This window comes from Ranitomeya variabilis, chromosome 1, assembly GCF_051348905.1.
Source record: "Ranitomeya variabilis isolate aRanVar5 chromosome 1, aRanVar5.hap1, whole genome shotgun sequence".
In the NCBI taxonomy this organism is placed as follows: domain Eukaryota; kingdom Metazoa; phylum Chordata; class Amphibia; order Anura; family Dendrobatidae; genus Ranitomeya; species Ranitomeya variabilis.
Genome location: NC_135232.1, coordinates 280,518,888 through 280,539,922, shown reverse-complemented (window position 1 = coordinate 280,539,922; position 21,035 = coordinate 280,518,888).

Here is a 21,035-nt window from a genome sequence, read left to right as displayed (position 1 = left end):
CCTTGGCCAAGAACTCGTGTATGGAGGAGTTGGGAGAGATAGCTGCGAGCCGAACGAACATTCAGCTGTTGTCCCATGTATAGCCACCCTCAGACTGAATACTCTCTATATTTCTTCGATATCTCTTCTGCAACACAAAGATACATTTTCATCTTTTAACATTATTCTTAATTAGGTATAACAATTATAAAGACTGAGCATACTCTTACATTTCTGCATGAATAATTTTCCACTGAAAATAACTTTAAAGTAAAATATTACACATCCCTGCATGATAATGCAAAATATGTATATCTATCATATGCAAATTAGAATTTCTCAACACAATGCACAAATCTAATGACTGACTCATGAGTATTATGTCTGAATTGCAAATACTGCATTACAAAAGAAAATATATTAAGCCTTGTGTTATAATTATAACTTATGTCTGGCATAGAATATATTTTGCTTTCTTTGACTTCTCATTTTGCTTTTTGAATATCTGTCTTGCTATTGTTATTATGTTCCATCAAGACTATAGTTTACAGTCTTGAATTTCACTATTTATAATTAAATTATTGTGTGTCCATAGTTTTCCTTTGCCACTTCACTATATCTCTAAATCCTGCATGGACATTGCATCAGTCTTTTTTTTCTTTTTGGCTAGGACCATTTTCTTGATGATGAAATGTACTATGTAATAGAAACTTGTAAAAAGCTAATTGGAGAAAAACTGCAGATAAAAATAGTTACTGTACAGTTCAGTGCCATAAATGGCCATTGCTATAGCATAGCTTATTACAATAATTATTATATTAGGATTAAGTACAATCTGTATATATTACCTTTAAAGGGAATCTGTCAGTAGGTTTTAGCTACCACATCTGACAGCAGCATGATGTAGACAAAGAGAAGCTGAATCCAACAATGTATCACTTAGATAACTTGGTACAGAGGTTGTGAAACAATCAGAGTCTTTAGATTAGTCAATGCAGCAGAGCTGAAAAGCTAACCCTGCCCCCACCAAGCTCTCAGTGTACATAGCTATGGACAGTGAGCTTCTAAGGCTACTTTCACACTTGCGTCGTTTGGCCTCCGTCGCAATGCGTCGTTTTGGGAAAAAAAACGCATCCTGCAAATGTGCCCACAGGATGTTTTTTTTTCCCATAGACTTGTACTGCCGACGGATTGTGACTTATGGCCATACTTCGCGCTGGTCGTGCACTAGATGTGTCGTGTTTTGGCGGACCATCGTCGCGAAAAAACGTTCAAGGGAACGTTTTTTCGTACGTCAGGTCCTGCATTTCCTACCGCGCATGCGCTGCCGGAACTCCGCCCCCTCCTCCCCGGGATTTTAGAATGGGCAGTGGATGCGTTGAAAAACTGCATCCGCTGCCCACATTGTGCCGAATTTTCACAATGTCCGTCGGTACGTCGCGCCGACGCTTAGCGACGGCCCCGTGCCGACGGAAGTGTGAAAGAAGCCTTATCACAGAAGGAGGCAAGTGGCACCTGGGCCTGTGCACTTCTGTGTCCAAGCAATGATAAGCCCCTGGTGCTAAAACAATCATTGCACTTATACAAAATCTGGAGCTTGAGAAGAGAAGCATCTCTGAAATGTGTGTTTTAACACATACCTCATGCTGTCTTCAGATTACATAGCAAAAACCTGCTCACAAATTCCCTTTAATATATTAATTCACTGTTTATACAAATTTTTAACTTTTTGTGATTTTCTAACCATACCTACATATATAAGGTTTTATATAATTTCATATACAATGTTACTATGTACTGTATAACACATAGATTTTCAGTCTGTGTACACAGTCTTAAAGGATTTTTCCAAAAATAATACATTCTCTCCTGTCCTCAGTCTAGTGGATAAATTAATGATTTCTGACAGCCCCCCCATGCCATAACCATGGCTCTGAAAATCGAGAACCAGTCTCTGTACAGCCTTTGTTCACTCATTTCATTGTCTGTGGGACTGAGAGTAATCATTGAAGATTCCAATAGAGAAATGTTAATCTGTGGAAACCAATATATAGAGCCTCCATACACATTTTATAGCTGTCGACCAAACAGTGATTCAGCCAATCGAATAGCTCACTGCCATCTCCCCCTAGTCTCTCATACACAGGGGAGCTCAGCTGACCAACTGCTTCTCTATTCTTCATCAAAGAGAGCAGACCCAAGTGGCAGCAGCTTATCTTTTAGAGGACAAATGAATCGGCAGTCCTAAATCATCCTATTCTATCAGAGGACAGCTGGTAGACACTCATACACCCTAGAACACCAGTCAAATCGAACCAGGTTCAATCAATGTTAGTCTAACAAGTATAGGGGCTTTAACCCATCCAGTTTCAGCTTGTTTGGCTGATAGAGCAAAAATAATATTTATTTCCTTTATTTTATTTATGGCTTATCACAGCTTACTCTATTGTTGGAGATTTGTGATGTAATATATGATGTGGCCACTGCCAGTAATAGTTTTGGCAGTTGGTGAGCAGTTGGGATGAGTCGAAAGGCACATCTGAGTTGAAGGGAAGCTGCACATTCTAGGAGAAAGTATGGATAGAGCGGTGCGACTCTTAGGGTACGTTCACACAGGACTTTTTTGCTGCGTTTTTTATGCTAATTTTCAGCTGCTTTTTACAGTACCAGCAAAGCCTATGAGATTTCAGAAATCTCATGCACACGCATTGGGTTTTTGTTTAATCAGTATTTTCTGCTTTGCTGCGTTTTTTGGACATAGGGCATGTCACTTCTTTCAGCGTTTTTGCTGCGTTTTTGCAGCGTTTTTTCACCCATTGACTTGAATGGCTGATGGAAAAAATGCAGCAAAAACACATGTAGCATTATTTGCTGTGTTTTTTGTGTAGAAAAATCATGGCCAGCAGGAAGTGATCTCACAGCCAAGAGCTTAGGGGTGTGGTTAGTGAGGTGTCCATATGTCAGGACTCTGAACATTTTTTATTACCTTTTTGTGCATTACTGCCCTTTTCCAAGATGGCGTGTTTGGTCTCATGTGCACTGTGTCTTCCTGCTATAAAACTCCACCCCAGCCTTCAGTCTGTGCTAGAGTATTCTGCCTTGCATCCAGCTCCTGACCTCTGGTGACTCCCTGGCTATATACCTGCTCCTGTGAAACTGTGGGGTTATCCTGCTACTCTGCTCTGAGTTCCTGCTGCATACACCAGTTCCAGTAATCCTCCTTCATCTGCTGCTCGTGTTTGCTTCCATCTGCATTTGCTGGACATGTAAACTGTTTCTGCTCTGCAAGAACCTGAGACTATTACCTAGACCTCCCTGGTTGAGCTAAGATATTATTTGAACTGCATTCAAGCATATCTATCTGTGTTGTGGACTAAGCAAGGACTTATTCGTGTCAAGTATCCTCAAGAATAATTGTGCTTCATAGACTTTCTGCGTGATTGCATTTTCCTCTGAAGTTTCCAATAGACTGCTGAGCTGCATTTGATATTTGCACCAAGTGTTGTGGACTTGAGTTTCTCTCTGTACCTGTTTGAATCACCGTGTGATAATATAGACTTTACCACTTATAAAACTGTGTCCTGTAGTTGTCTTGTTCCACGCAAAGAGTCTCCTGAGTTATCCCCTATAATTATTACAGGATACTCTAGCCTAAAAAAAAAAGGAGGCTGCTGGAACAATGACTACAGAAAGCAGACTAGAGCAGGTGTTTTCCATTATTAGATCACTGCAGAAAGATGTGGAAGGTCTGCAAAAGAAGTTTGGAAGCTTTGAACTCAATCAACAAGTGTTTGGACAGACTTTGCAGGACTTAAGCACCCGCATGGCAGCCCAGGAAAACAAACTTGCTGGCATAGAGTCCCAGTATGGATGGGCTTTTCAGGACATAAGCACGCAAATAGCTGCACAAGCGACTTTTCCCTCTGGGCAACTGCCACCAGCTAGCCCACCTAAGTTGCCCCCATTCAGATTTAATGGTGATCGCGACAAATTTCGTGGCTTTGTGAATCAATGTATGCTATATTTTGATGTGCATGCTGACCGTTTTCCTAATGATAGATCCAAAGTATTGTGTGTAATAATGCTGCTGACCGCACGAGCGCTCGCCTGGGCGAATCCGATGATTGAGTCTCGTGACCCACGGTTAAATAACTTGGATGATTTCTTGGCCGCTATGGCATTAATGTTTGATGATCCTAATCACCGTGCAACCGCTGAATCTGCTTTATTGTCTTTACGCCAGGCAAAACGTTCTGTTATTGAGTATGCTACTGAATTCAGGAGATTAGCAGTAGATACCAATTGGTTAGGGAGGAGTTCCATGGCAGTGATGCGCTTGTGACATGCGCATTGGGCTGCAATGAACGCCGTCTATCGTACATGGCGTCCTCCATGATTCCACATGTCTCCTAGGGGTAAGTGGAAATATGAGTGATGTAAAGAAATTATTAATATAGCGATCGCAGGGAGTAAGAAGTCTATAAGATCTGAAGGGCAATAAGAAGTTATATTTTAACATATACAAGCACTTAGCACTTTGTGCATAAGCCCCTTATGTTGTTATAACTAAGTACTGCATAAAGCACTATCTTGTAAATGCACTTTAGTTACTGTAAACTGTAATTGGGATTAATTGTTGATTGTTGAGACACGTATAAATAAGCACAAAGTAGAGATACCCACTGTTTGAGAAAGGCTCAGATGGAGCTGAAACGTCGCCCAGACAAGTGGGTTGATTAAATCTTCCACATTTTCACAGATGAAATGGAGTGCTGCCTCTTTTTTTGAGCTTTCATAAACTTGGTGCAATCGTTGGACTGGTTGCCGGGGGCCTTGCACCCGAAGATAAGTAGAAGTGTTGTGCTGTTCCCTTTTTTGCTGTACCAATTGGGACAGTTATACACAATTGCCTATTTTTAAAAGGGGTCTGTCTAGTATTGTAAAAGATGAACTAGCTCGCTCTGAGTCACCACAAGAACTAGAGACATTTATACAGCATTGTGTGCGCATTGACATTCACCTTACTGAGCGTAGGTAGGAGAAGTTTGCTACATATAACCGTATTTCTAACCTTTCCCTTCCTTCCAAAGAGCCTGCAGGTAAAAGATCTCGGGAGGTGGAGGAGGTGCCCATGCAAATTGATTCCGTTCAGAGGCGTGAGATCAATGAGCGCCGGCAGCATCGCCTTCGTGAAAGTCTATGTTTCTACTGCGGCCAGTCTGACCACTTCTTGATCAATTGTCCTAAGTGTCCTAGACAGCCTAACAAGGTGCTAGCAGCAGTAGGGGAGTATGACAACTGTGATGATGAATCTGACATCTCTGAATGTAGCCTGCCTTTAAATGCTGTATTCCATTCACTTTCTATGACTTCACCCCCCAAGGAGCTTAAGGAAAAGATCTCTCACTGTTCTCTCCCTATTAAGATCCTGTGTTCAGGACAGTGGATTTCCAGTGCAGCTATGATTGACTCTGGTGCAGGTGGCAATTTCATGGATATCGCATTTGCCAAGGAACATGGTATTGAAATTCAGCAAAGAGCCTCTCCAATTACCATGGAAACAGTGGATGGGTCACCTTTAATCTCTGGGCCTGTGGATCAGGAGACCGTACCCCTTGAAATTTTGTTGGAACCTAATCATCAGGAGCAACTTTCTTTCTTGCTAATTTCTTCTCCTCATTTTCCTGTGATTTTAGGCATTCCTTGGTTGCGTTCTCAGAACCCAATTATCAACTGGGAGACCAAGGAGATTATCTTTCCAACAAGGAGCAACTTAGCGTTAACAGAAGCTGTCGCTGAGTCCACGGCTATGGAACCACATGTACAGGTATTTTCTTTACCTCCAGTATATAAAGGGTTCTCTGACATCTGTGACAAGAAGAATGCAGATCAGCTTCCTCCACACAGGCATTATGACTGTCCCATTGAGTTGCTTCCTGGGGCAGCTATTCCTTTTGGTAACGTATACCCTTTGGCGGCACCTGAGCTTCAAGCCTTAAAGGAGTATATTGATGAAAATCTGGCCAAAGGCTTCATACGTCCTTTTTCCTCACCAGCAGGGGCAGCTATCTTTTTTGTAAAGAAGAAGGATGGGATCCTGAGACCCTGTTTTGACTATCAGGAACTCAATAAGGTTAATAATTAATACACCATAGTGACAGTGAGCTATTGTGAGGTGTCCTGATAGTGATGTATATTGTGAGGGAGTTTATGGTAGTGAGGTGTGAAGAGCTATTGTGAGCCATTGTGAGGTGTCCTGATTGTGATCTATTGTGAGGGAGTTTCTGAAAGGGAGGTGTGAAGAGCCATTGTGAGCCATAGTTAAAGGTGTCCTGATTGTAATCTATTGTGAGGGAGTTTCTAGTAGTAAGGTGTGAAGAGCCATTGTGAGCCATTGTTAGGTGTCCTGATTGTGATCTATTGTGAGGGAGTTTCTGGTAGTGAGGTGTTAGCCATGTCTTGGTATAGGAGGATGAGCATTAATGTTTCACAACTAATCATGGAGGTAATATTTTTTTAATTTGTGAGATATATATATATATATATATATATATATATATATATATGTATATATTTATTTATTTATTTATTTTCTTCAAACAACAATTGTTCCCCCTGCTTACATAGCTAATGAAAACACTATCTGACCACTTCACCCTCCTCCGATTGTTTGCAATGGTACACTTTGCGATGCTCATGTGCTGTTATGTACATGTTCATGTGTTCTGCATGTGTATGTTTGTATCTTCCTTGTCATGAATGTTGGCTTCATTTCATCTTGCATTTGTTAATTACTTTTTCATTTATTTTTGAAAGGTGGAAACAATGCCTGTAATTTGGGATGTAGCTTGCCCAAACTACAGTGATCGTCAAAAAAAAAACACCGATGCATGGCATGTAATCTGCCGAAAAACATGATCACAGTGCCTGGGAACAGGGCAGAATGTAACTATTTTTCACAGGCGTTGGTACGAGTCACACTAATCACATACCAATGTCATGTATATGTCACATGTATACTTTAGCTGTTGCAATTGATCATGGATAATTTTCAGCAGTAGTAGCTTCCTATATGGCCTTCTTAGTCGCAATGGACGCGTCCTTCTCAATCGCAATGGCTGTTCAGTCTCCATTTTCTACTCACAGTGAAATATGGGTGGTTCTACAGGAAGCAGTTATTGGGGGTCACTCAACTTTATTATCATGCACAGAGAGACAAAAAAACGCATGAAAAACTGCACCAAAACGCATCTATAAGCAGCTGAAAATTAGCATAAAAAAACGCAGCAAAAATACGCAGCAAAAAAGTCCTGTGTGAACTTACCCTTAATCTGTTGTTGGTGACTCTGGGACACGTTCGGATTCACATGAGTGAGGACAATCAAGTACACAGCACCCTGGGCTAGGCCATGTGAGGACTTATCTCTAAGGACTTAAGGAAGCCCTGCGTTGGAGAAATCGTCATTCCCTAAGACCTTCAAGATGGCCTTTCTATCTCTACGAACTTAGGGAAGCCCTGTGTTCATGAGATCGGTATTCCCTAAGAACTTCAAGATGGTGTTTCTGATTATTCGGGACTCAGCCCAGCAAGGACCCTTGTAGTTCAGTTTCAGGACGTACCAGTACCATCTTACATTTGAATACATATGCGCATATGTAAATAGAGGTTCAGTTAGTTAGGAGAAAAGGCCTCTTCTGTAAGAGACACTTCGAAAACTGCTTTGAGTAGGCAAATACTATAATAATAATAATAATAATAATTTTATTTATATAGCGCCAACATATTCCGCAGCGCTTTACAACTTATAGAGGGGACTTATACAGACAACAGACATTACAGCATAACAGAAATCACAGTTCAAAACAGATACCAGGAGGAATGAGGGCCCTGCTGCTCGCAAGCTTACAATCTATGAGGAAAAGGGGAGACACAAGAGGTGGATGGTAACAATTGCTTTAGTTATTTGGACCAGCCATAGTGTAAGGCTCGGGTGTTCATGTAAAGCTGCATGAACCAGTTAACAGCCTAAGTATGTAACAGTACAGACACAGAGGCTATTAACTGCATAAAGTGTATGAGAACATGATGGAGGAACGTGATTATGTTGTTGTTTTTTATTAATAGGCCACACAGGGATAATTAGGTTAATGCGTTGAGGCGGTAGGCCAATCTGAACAAATGAGTTTTTAGTGCACGCTTAAAACTGTGGGGATTGGGGATTAATTGTATTAACCTAGGTAGTGCATTCCAAAGAATCGGCGCCGCACGTGTAAAGTCTTGGAGACGGGAGTGGGAGGTTCTGATTATTGAGGATGCTAACCTGAGGTCATTAGCAGAGCGGAGGGCACGGGTAGGTTGGTAGACTGAGACCAGAGAGGAGATGTAGGGTGGTGCTGAGCCATGGAGTGCTTTGTGGATGAGGGTAGTAGTTTTGTACTGGATTCTGGATTGGATGGGTAGCCAGTGTAATGACTGGCACAAGGTAGAGGCATCGGTGTAACGGTTTGCGAGGAATATGATCCTGGCAGCAGCATTCAGGACAGATTGGAGCGGGGAGAGTCTGGTAAAAGGTAGGCCAATTAGTAGAGAGTTACAATAGTCCAGACGAGAATGAATAAGTGAGACAGTAAGAGTTTTTGCAGAGTCGAAAGTAAGAAAAGGGCGAATTCTGGAAATGTTTTTGAGATGCAGATAAGAAGAGCGAGCCAGTGATCGGATGTGGGGGGTGAATGAAAGCTCGGAATCAAGGATGACTCCAAGGCAGCGGGCATGTTGCTTTGGAGTAATGGTGGAACCGCACACAGAGATGGCAATGTCGGGCAAAGGTAGGTTTGTAGAGGGAGAGAACACGAGGAGTTCAGTTTTTGACAGGTTCAGTTTCAGATAGAGGGAGGACATGATGTTAGAGACAGCGGTAAGACAATCACTGGTGTTTTCTAAAAAGGTCGGCGTGATAACAGGAGAAGAGGTAAGTACTGGGGCAAAACTTTTTTTTATTGATTTATGAATAGAAAGGGTTAATCACATTGTATTTTGCTCACATATAACTGTTAATCGCATTGTATTTTGCTTGCATAATTCCGTTAATTTAAGTGTACCTGTGTATATTCTTAGTCGGTGTTATTGAGAGTACAGCTGTCATTGTATTTGTTACTCATACCTACCATCCTTTCCTTTGTTTTATAAACTGGCTGGTAAATATTTATATTATATTATCTAATCTTTGAGGGTGTCTGCTGATTGCTGCTGTGCCCCTAGTCTGTGGCCGTCCCTGGTCCATGTTTTATTTCACATCACAGTCTAAAATTTAATTTCCCATCAAATTATCGATATTGGGATTTTTTTGGGGACAAGTTACATTTTTTAATGGTACCAGTTCCAAGTACCTATCTGGGGCACTCACTGAAATTTATCTAGAAGGTTCCTGTGTCTTGGAGATTATGACTAGTGATAATTGCAATGTAATTTATGAGGCTCTTTAAGTGTGCAAAGAAATGTGATGAGAGCAGATTAATTGTTGCATTGCTCACATAGCTTTTGTCTCCTCTTTAAAAGGAATCTGTTACCAGGAATAATGCTGTTAATCTGCAGATATGGGGTTAATCTGCAGGTTAACAGCGTTATGATACTGTCCGTTGCCTGCATGCAGTCGAATGCAGCTGTGAGAAAATGAACTTTATTCTCACCGCCAGCATTAGGTGTTCAGTCATGGAGGCTGGGGTGCTGCCGGTTCAGTCACGCTTTGACTATACAGAGCATCAGCTATAGCCATGCCCTGATTGACCATGCCTCTACATCGAGGCCGGCTGTCAGTCAGGGTCGGGGGTCCAGTTACAGAAGCCACTTTGTATACTCAGAGTGGTGACTGAACTGGTGCCACTCCTGCCACTATGACTGAATACCAAATGTGGGGAGAATAAAGATAATTGTCTCCCAGCTGCATTCGGCTGCGTGCAGACATCGGATAGCATCATAACATTGTTAACCTGCAGATTAACCGCATAGCTGTAGGTTAACAGCGTTATTTCTGGTGACAGGTTACCTTTAAGCCTCCTTGTCAGATATGAAATAGTGCATTTGTGGTAACTTGTCTAATGGCTAAATTTAGCAACGTTGGAGAAGGACATCAGGGAGAGTCTAAAGAAACAGAGAGAAAGTGGTAGCCCATTTAAGTACTGTGAAATTACGAAGAGTGCATCACATCCCAAAATTAACACATATCACACCCCTTAAGCCAATACAAACTACTCAGAGTTCCTGTATATAATAATAAGGTACAACTTGTATATAAAAATAAGGGACAGCATGTTAAATAAAATAGAACACTATGTAATAAGGTGCAAAACTCTGTATAATAAAAGGTGAACCTGTATACCCCACTGAACCTCTGCATTTTGAGGGATTCAGTATAGGAAAAACACGTCTGAGTGGGCCACTAAACCAGGTTTTACCCAGAGTGGTATCAATTGTGTTGTGTGAAAGGGACTATAGTACTGATCAGACTTTACCCACACAATGTCTTTGGATTCTAATTTTTGCAGCTGGTTCACATAGTGTTTCCTCAGCTAAATAACAATGACACATAAAGAGCACATTGAGTTTAAAAAAGTGACACAAACTATGCCTCTAAATACATGTCCCTGAATGCAAATATACAGTGGGGAAAAAAGTATTTAGCCAGCCACCAATTGTGAACATTGTCCCACTTAAAAAGATGAGAGAGGCTTGTAATTGACATCATAGGTAGACCACAACTATGAGAGTCAAAATGAGAAAACAAATCCAGAAAATCACCTTGTCTGATTTGGCAAGATTTATTTTGCAAATTATGGTGGAAAATAAGTATTTGGTCACCTAAAAACATGCAAGATTTCTGGCTCTCACAGACCTGTAACTTCTTGTTTAAGAGCCTCCTCTGTCCTCCACTTATTACCTGTAGTAATGGCACCTGTTTGAACTTATCTGTATAAAAGACACGTGTCCACAACCTCAAACAGTCACAGTCCAAACTCCACTATGGTGAAGACCAAGGAGCTGTCAAAGGACACCAGAAACAAAATTGTAGCCCTGCACCAGGCTGGGAAGACTGAATCTGCAGTAGTCAAGCAGCTTGGTGTGATGAAATCAACTGTGGGAGCAATAATAAGAAAATGGAAGACATACAAGACCACTGATAATCTCCCTCGATCTGGGGCTCCACCCTAGATCTCACCCCATGGGGTCAAAATGATCACAAGAACGGTGAGCAAAAATACCAGACCCACATGGGGGAACCTACTGAATGACCTGTATAGAGCTGGGACCACAAAGGCTACCATCAGTAACACACTATGGACTCAGATCCTACAGTGCCAGACGTGTCCCTGTGCTTAAAGGGAACCTGTCACCCCCAAAATCGAAGATGAGCTAAGCCCACCAGCATCAGGGGCTTATCTACAGCATTCTGTAACGCTGTAGATAAGCCCCTGATGTATCCTGATAGATGAGAAAAAGAGGTTAGATTATACTCACCCAGGGGCGGTCCCGCTGCGGTCCGGTCCGATGGGCATCGCGGTCCGGTCCGGGGCCTCCCATCTTCTTACAATGATGTCCTCTTCTTGTAGTCATGCTGTGGCTCCGGTGCAGGCGTACTTTGCCCTGTTGAGAGCAGAGCAAAGTACTGCAGTGCGCAGGTGCCGGGAAAGGTCAGAGAGGCCCGGCGCCTGCGCACTGCAGTACTTTGCTCTGCCCTCAACAGGGCAGACAAAGTACGGCTGCGCCGGAGCCGCAGCGTGAATACAAGAAGAGGACGTCATCATAAGAAGATGGGAGGCACCGGACCTCGACGCCCACCGCAGCGGGACCGCCCCTGGGTGAGTATAATCTAACCTCTTTTTCTCATCTTTCAGGATACATCGGGGGCTTATCTACAGCATTACAGAATGTAATGCCCAAAACCAAAACATCACTGCTCTAGAGATCTGCATGGAGGAATGGGCCAACATATCACCAACAGTGTATGCCAACCTTGTGAAGACCTTCAGAAAACATTTGACCTCTGCCATTGCCAACAAAGGATATTGTGGCGCCCCTAGGGGTATTTGCCACAAAAATAGTTATTGACACCAAATACAAATATTAAAATAGCAAGACTGCACTACCATCTCCGGCCAGAAGGGGGAGCTCCAGAGACTCCCCTTGATCTATTCTGGTCTGAGAAAAGGATTGGCAGTTGGATTGAGGAGCTGAAAGTGAGAGGTCGTATAACTGAACTCCTAACAGCCCTATGACGGATTATAGGCCTGTAATACCCATAGTAGGAAAAGAGGAATAGAGAAAAAGGACATTGTGAGAACCGGGTAGCAATAATTTCTACCCAGAATAGGCGCAGAGACGGATACCGGATCCGTGGCTATATTCATTAGATATAATACAGCAACCGGAAGGAAGTGAGGTGATATCAGCTTCACCAGGGTAAGACGCAGCAACAGACACAGAGTTCAGCGGTACTCCCAGAGGGGGTAAGCCGACAAAAAAAGGACTCGGGTTGTCCATCGAACCAGAGCACAGAAGAGACAGATTGGGTTGGCAGCCAGTTCACATACAGCAGCAGGGCCATACCGAAACTGCGCATAATAAGAGGTGGAAATCCTGACAGGATCAAAGTAATTCAGAGTTCTTAAACAGACTTCGGTGACAGTATTGGTTGCAAATCCCTTTTTGTTAAAGTAAACTGGTTAAACGTTTCAGCGCCTCAGTCTTTCATTTGGACAATAGCCATCGATCCAGGATCGGGGTAATCACAGCTGAGAGGACCTGCTGCTGATCAAGTAAGTGTCTGTTCCTTCATGATATCCCTTACACTGTGCATCGCCTGAGGCCACAGCACCGGGTCAAGCCACTAGTGACATCCCCCTCAAGAGACGGACCTCATTGATCTGGTGCTGGGTACCTCGGTCTCACGGGCGTCACAACATATATAACAAAATATTGAGATTAACTTTTCTTAATGACCAAATACCATATATACTTGAGTATAAGCTGACCCAAGTATAAGCCGAGACCCCTAGTTTTGCCACAAAAAACTGGAAAACCTTATTGGCTCGAATATAACCCTAGGGTGGGTAATGCAGCAGCTACTGGTAAATTTAAAAAATAAAAATAGATACCAATAAAAGTAAAATTGTTTGAGACATCAATAGATTAAGTATTTTTGAATATCCATATTGAATCAGGAGCCCCATATAATGCTCCATACAGTTCATGATGGGCTCCATAAGATGCTCCATAGAATATTTTACCCCATATAATGCTGCACAAAGGTTGATGGCCCCATAAGATGTTCCATAGAATAATATGCCCCATATAATGCTGCACAAAGGTTAACGGCCCCATAAGATGCTCCATAGAATATTATGCCCCATATAATGCTGCACAAAGGTTGATGGCCCCATAAGATACTCCATAGAATATTATGCCCCATATAATGCTGCACAAAGGTTGATGGCCCTATAAGATGCTTCATAGAATATTATGCCCCATATAATGCTGCACAAAAGGTTGATGGCCCCATAAGATGCTCCATAGAATATTATGCCCCATATAATGCTGCACAAAGGTTGATGGCCCTATAAAATGCTCCATAGAATATTATGCCCCATGTAATGCTGCATAAAGGTTGATGGCCCCATAAGATGCTCCAAAGAATAATATGCCCCATATGCTGCTGCTGCTATTGAAAAACAAAAGGACATACTCACCTCTTGTTGCTGGGGGTCTGATGCCAGTGTCATGAGCAGGCGGGGTCACTGGCGTGCTATGGGGGCCAGGTGCGGGAGTCGCCAATGGCCCAGGACACCGGCACTTGCGATATTCACCTGTCCCCATTCCACTGCCGCGTGCCACTCCGTCCTCCGGCTCTCTGCAGTGACTGTTCAGGCAGAGGGCGCGCTGTTGTGAAATTGGATTTTGGGCTCCCCCGGTGGCCACTGGTGGAATTGAACTTGTGTGCATCATCCCCTCTGTTCACCTGTTCCCATCAGGATGTGGGAGTCGCTATTTAACCTTGCTCCTCTGTCACTTCCATGCCGGTCAACATTGTAATCAGAAGCCTTTCTGTGCATTTTCCTGCTACCAGTCAACTTCCAGCTAAGTCGGACTTTTGTCCTTGTTTGTTTTTTGCTTTTTGTTCCAGTTCACAGCTGCAGTTTCGTTTCTGTGTCTGGAAAGCTCTTGTGATCTGAAATTGCCACTCTGATGTTATGAGTTAATACTAGAGTCTTAAAGTAATTTCAGGATGGTGTATTGATAGGGTTTTCAGCTGACCATGAAAGTACCCTTTCTGTCTTCCAGCTATCTAGTAAGCGGACCTCGATTTTGCTAAACCTATTTTCATACTACGTTTGTCATTTTCATCTTAAATCACCGCCAATATATGTGGGGGCCTCTGTCTGCCTTTCGGGGAAATTTCTCTAGAGGTGAGCCAGGACCTTTTTTCCTCTGCCAGGATTAGTTAGTCCTCCGGCCGGCGCTGGGCGTCTAGGGATAAAACGCAGGCTACGCTACCCGGCTACTGTTAGTTGTGCGGCAGGTTTAGTTCATGGTCAGTTTAAGTTTCCATCCTTCCAAGAGCTAGTTCTTATGTATGCTGGGCTATGTTCTCTTGCCATTGAGAACCATAACAGCGCGCACTAACGACGTCATTGCGCCCTCTGACCTGAACGTCACAGCCAAAGAATGCGGAAGACAGAGCCCAGCAGTGGAATGGGGGCAGGTGAATATCGCATGGCTCACTCTCCCCCCGTCATACTCACCCCCTCCTGGCGCGGTCCCTGCCTCTCCGATGGTCTCTGGTGCTGGCAGCTTGTTCCTCTGTTCAGCGGTCACATGGTACTGCTCATTAAAGTAATGAATAGGCATTCCATGCCTATGGGAGTGGAGTCGTGTCCATATTCATTACTTTAATGAGTGGTACCATGTGACCGCTGAACACAGGAACAAGCTGCCACCGCCAGAGACCATCGGAGAAGCAGGGAAGTGCAGAGACCGCAACAGGAGCAGGTGAGTATGATGTGACAGCAGCCACTCCTCCCGCTCCCCCTCCCCCGCCAACCCCCTGGGAAAATGACTCGAGTATAAGCTGAGAGGGGCACTTTTAGCCTAAAAAAATGTGCTGAAAAACTCGGCTTATACTTTAGTATATACGGTACTTACTTTCCACCATTATTTGCAAAATAAATCTTATCAAAACAGACAAGGTGATTTTCTGGATTTGTTTTCTCATTTTGACTGTCATAGTTGTGGTCTACCTATGATGTCAATTACAGACCTCTCTTCTTTTTAAGTGGGAGAACTTGCACAATTGGTGGCTGACTAAATACTTTTTTTCCCCACTGTATCTCTCAATGAAAAATTTGTTCCAGACTGTGTTGAATAAAAAAATAATTGCCACTGCATCCTCTGAAAATGTAAATAACTACTGTGTCCATGAAAAAAATGTCCTCTTAATAATATAAGTAGCCACTGTGCCAATGGCGTAACTTGGATCTGATGGGTCCCAGTGAAAGACTTGTATTGGGGCCCCCTTATCCTGAATTAATATATACAGTGCCTTGCGAAAGTATTCGGCCCCTTGGAACTTTTCAACCTTTTCCCACATATCATGCTTAAAACATAAAGATACCAAATGTAAAATTTTGGTGAAGAATTTATTAATTAAATACATGTGCAGTGATATGCATACACACTAATCTAACTGTATTTGTCACTGACATCTATATATCTATCCTATATGTATTTACGGTATGTAATCCTTCTCTCCATCATATACAGGGTGGAGCGCGGTAATTTGCTTTTTTGCACTGCATGCTGTGGCGGCACTGTCGGTCGAAGAGAGGGGAGAGTGGGTGTGGCTTACAGTGGCTGATGGGAGATTTGTATTCCTCCGCCTTTCAGTTGCCATCATGCAGTGGACACGTGAGGAGAGGTCATTTTGTGTTGAAGCGTATTTTTCAAATGCCCACTCGATCATTGCAGTGCAGCGTGCTTTTCGTTTACAATTCGCTGTTCCTTCACGCGGACGTGTTCCTGGACGGCAATCAATTGTAAATTGGGTGAATGCATTCAGAGCAGCAGGGAATGTGTCATGTGTACGAAGGGGACCTGAGAGTAGGATTACAACACCACAAAACATCGAGAGAGTTAGAGCAGCAGTACTGCAATCTCCGAAACGCTCTGCTCGGAAGCAATCATTTGCTCTTGGCATTTCAAGATGTTCTCTCCACCGGATTCTTCATGATGAACTGAATTTTCACCCGTATAAAATGTGCGTGGTCCAACAATTGTCAGCACGGGACTATTTGAAACGGCGGACCTCTTGTGAAGACATGTTAGCAACGATACTCCGTGACGCAATTGTATTTTTTTCTGATGAGGCACATTTTCACCTCAGTGGGTGTGTAAACAAACAAAATATGCGTTACTGGAGTGAAACAAACCCCAGAGAAGTTCACGAGAGACCTCTGCATTCGGACCGCGTCACTGTGTGGTGCGCCATATCACGAGTAGGCATCATTGGTCTTTACTTTTTTCAGGATAACGGTCGTGCCATAACTGTGAACTCCGAACGGTACTTGTCTATGATACAGGATTATTTTCAGCCGGCTCTTGAGGCAATGGAACTAGAGGATACATGGTTCCAACAGGATGGTGCCACTGCACACACAGCGAGGGTTACCATGAATTGTTTGAGGCAAATGTTTCCTGGACGGCTTATCTCTTTGAGGGGAGATGTGAACTGGCCAGCACGCTCACCAGATTTAGCCCCATGCGATTTTTTCCTTTGGGGTTACCTGAAGTCTAAGGTGTATATCAACCGTCCCAACACCTTGGAAGACCTAAGGAACAATATTGAAGCTGAAATTGGCAGAATACCAGTGGACATGCTTGTTAGAGTTCATGAAAACTTCAGAAAACGTATGCAGCAGTGTGTGGATAGCGAAGGTCGACATTTGCCAGATACACTATTTAAAACCATGTAATTTAAAAATTCCATTACTGTTCAGTATAATTAAAATATAAAATAAATTTTTCTAATGATCATAATTTTTTTATTTCATTCCCAAATCAGCAAATTACCGCGCTCCACCCTGTATATATGTACAGTGCCTTGCGAAAGTATTCGGCCCCCTGGAACTTTTCAAACTTTTCCCACATATCATGCTTCAAACCATAAAGATACCAAATGTAAATTTTTGGTGAAGAATCAACAACAAGTGGAACACAATTGTGAAGTTGAACGAAATTTATTGGTTCTTTTACATTTTTGTGAAAATTCAAAAACTGAAAAGTGGGGCGTGCAATATTATTCGGCACCCTTTACTTTCAGTGCAGCAAACTCACTCCAGAAGTTCATTGTGGATCTCTGAATTATCCAATGTTCTCCTAAATGCCTAATGATGATAAATATAATTCACCTGTGTGTGTAATCAAGTCTCCGTATAAATGCACCTGCTCTGTGATAGTCTCGGGATTCTGTTTGAAGCACAGAGAGCATCATGAAGACCAAAGAACACAACAGGCAGGTCCGTGATACTGTTGTGGAGAAGTTTAAAGCCAGATTTGGATACAAAATGATTTCCAAAACTTTAAACATCCCAAGGAGCACTGTGCAAGCGATCATATTGAAATGGAAGACCCGGCCGTCCCTCTAAACTTTCATCTCAAACAAGGATAAGACTGATCAGAGATGCAGCCAAGAGGCCCATGATCACTGTGGATGAACTGCAGAGATCTACAGCTGAGGTGGGACAGTCTGTCCATAGGACAACAATCAGTCTTACAGTGCACAAATCTGGCCTTTATGGAAGAGTGGCAAGAAGAAAGCCATTTCTCAAAGATATCCATAAAAACTGTTGTTTAAAGTTAGCAACAAGCCACCTGGGAGACACACCAAACATCTGGAAGAAGGTGCTCTGGTCAGATGAAATCAAAATTGAACTTTTTGGCAACAATGCCAAACGATATGTTTGGCGTAAAGGCAACACAGCTCATCACCCTGAACACACCATCCCCACTGTCAAACATGGTGGTGGCAGCATCATGGTTTGGGCCTGCCCCCTTGGGACAGGGAAGATGGTTAAAATTGATGGGAAGATGGATGGAGCCATATACAGGACCATTCTTGAAGAAAACCTGTTGGAGTCTGTAAAAGACCTGAGACTGGGACAGAGATTTGTCTTCCATCAAGACAATGATCCCAAACATAAAGCAAAATCTATAATGGAATGGTTCACAAATAAACGTATCCAGGTGTTAGAATGGACAAGTCAAAGTCCAGACCTCAATCCAATTGAGAATCTGTGGAAAGAGCTAAAAACTGCTGTTCACAAACGATCTCCATCAAACCTCACTGAGCTCGAGCTGTTTGCCAAGGAAGAATGGGCAAGAATTTCAGTCTCTCGTTGAACAAAACTGATAGAGACATACCCCAAGCAACTTGCAGCTGTAATCGCAGCAAAAGGTGGCGCAACAAAGTAATAAGTTAAAGGGGACGAATAATATTGCACGCCCCACTTTTCAGTTTTCGAATTTCCACAAAGCTTTAAAATAACCAATAACTTTCATTCAACTTCACAATTGTATTCCACTTATTGTTGACTCTCCACCAAAAATTTTCATTTGGTATCTTTATGTTTGAAGCATGATATGTGGAAAAAGGTTGAAAAGTTCCAGGGGGTCAAATACTTTTGCAAAGCACTGTATATAAATAACAATGGTATATACAGTGACTTGTAAAACTTAGAGCGCCCATCATCACAATTACTGTTATTGTGAACAGCTAAGCAAGTTGAAGATGAAATGATCTCTAAAAGGCCTGAAGTTATAGACGACACATTTCCTTTGTGTTTTAGGCAAAAAAATATATATACGTTTTAAAAATTACAAAAAGGAAAATGAGCCTATGCAACAGTTTGGGCACATGTGGAGATGTGTGCTTAGATAACTTTGACCAAGTTTTCAGACCTTAATTAGCCTGTTAGAACTATGGCTTGTTAACTATCATAATTAGAAAAAGCCAGGCGATGCAAATTTCCCGGCTTTATTAAAACCCACCTCTATCCTTGTGCCAAAAACAGCAGCCATGTGTTCTTCCAAACAGCTGCCTAGCACTCTGAAAATGAAAATGGTGGAGACCCACAAAGTAGAAGGCTATAATAATATTGCAAAGCATTTTCAAGTTGCCCTATCCTCTGTATGAAATGTAGTTAAGATATAGCAGTTAACGGGAACAGTGGAGGTGATGATAAGGAGTGGAAGACCAAACAAAATTTCAGTGAGAGCTGCTCGTAGGATTGCTAGAGAGGCAAAACAGAACTCCCGCTTGATTGCAAAAGACCTTTAGAAAGATTTAGCAGACTCTGGAGATGTGGTCCAATGTTCTACTGTTTAGAGACACCTGCACACATATGGCCTTCATAGAAGAGTCAGAGGAAAACCTCTCTTGCATCCTCACCATAAAATTCAGCGTCATAAGTATGCAAAAGAACATCTAAACAAACCTGATGCATTTTGGAAATAAGTCTTGTAGACTGAGGAGGTTAAAATAAAAGTCTTTGGCCACAATGATCACAAGTATTTGTGTAGAAAAAAGGGCACAGAATTTCAGGAAAAGAACAGTGATGGGCAAGTACTAAAATGCTCAGGTGCTCGTTGCTCGGGTTGAGCAAATTGGAACACTCGGGTACTCGACCCGAGCAACGAGCCCAATGTAAGTCTATGGGAAACCCGAGCATTTTTGCCGCGATCCACCCCGGGGGTCCTTTTAGGGTCTAAAAACATCAGAAATCGATGGGAACAGTGCTCAAATGACACGGGAACATCATGGGGAAGACTCCTGGAAGCATTTCTGACTCCTTGGTCACAGCTGTGACCAATGTTGTCAGAGTGTGATATCACTTTTACAGGCGCACAGTAAAACATACAAAGCCAAAACCAAAATGGATTTTCCTGGGAGATATGTTAAGGAACATCCTTTACAGGGTAATAATTTGTATGTAAGGCAAAATAAAGACCACCCCCAAAAATGTACCTCCACCACTTTGGCTATGTTCTCATGTAGCATTTTTGATTCGTTTTTCAACTTTAGCATTGGTTTCAACCAATACAAATGCATTCACTGGGAAATGTCATTGTAACATTTAACAACCTTAGCTGGCCATGTGATGTGTGACACATCTTGTTTCACTTATGAAGGAGGGACTCTTAAAGTCACAAAGCCTATTTTTATAGTGGCATCAGGCAGCATTAATATTCTTAAAGGGCCATTATTATACAATGGGTCTCCTGTATTGTTATTGCCTATGCAGTGAGTGGCTGGGCTGCCAAAAATTAGGACGCAGCCCAATACCTCTTTCACGAGACGTACAGGAGGGCCTCCTGAAAATTTTTTACCATTATAAGAAAGTGGGTCTCCCATAGTGTTTGCCTATGAATTGAATGCAAGGCCTGCCCTGCCCCAAAGTTGCAGGCACCCCAATAAGCCTTTTGAACCCACGTACTGGATGGCCACAGGAAAACCAAGTTCACATTATTCATTTGGTACTTCCATACTGTTTGCCTATGCATTGAATGCAAGGCCTGCCCTGAACCAAAGTTATAAATCTAAATATTGGCCCACACTCTATAATAGGTCGGGGTGCTGGTACGACAGACCGTAAGGTCTAATAACAGGATATGATAAATCTACCGCACTTCCTTAAGTGGAATATCTTATGCAGAAATGTAGATTTTGAAATGCTTATTTATTCAAATACAAGTAGAAATAGAATCAATCATATACATCGGATCAAAACAAAAGGTAACTTAATACAATGTGTACATGCGACACAAAATGGTGACGTTTCGACCCTCCCGGGTCTTAGTCTAAGGTCGCTTAATCCAGGTACAGTGAGTGACTCTTTAGGAGCAAGGTATCCCTGTAATTTCCAGGGGCGGTTACTGCTCTTTAGATGCGTGACCTGGTTACGTTGTATTAAGTTACCTTTTGTTTTGATCCGATGTATATGATTGATTCTAT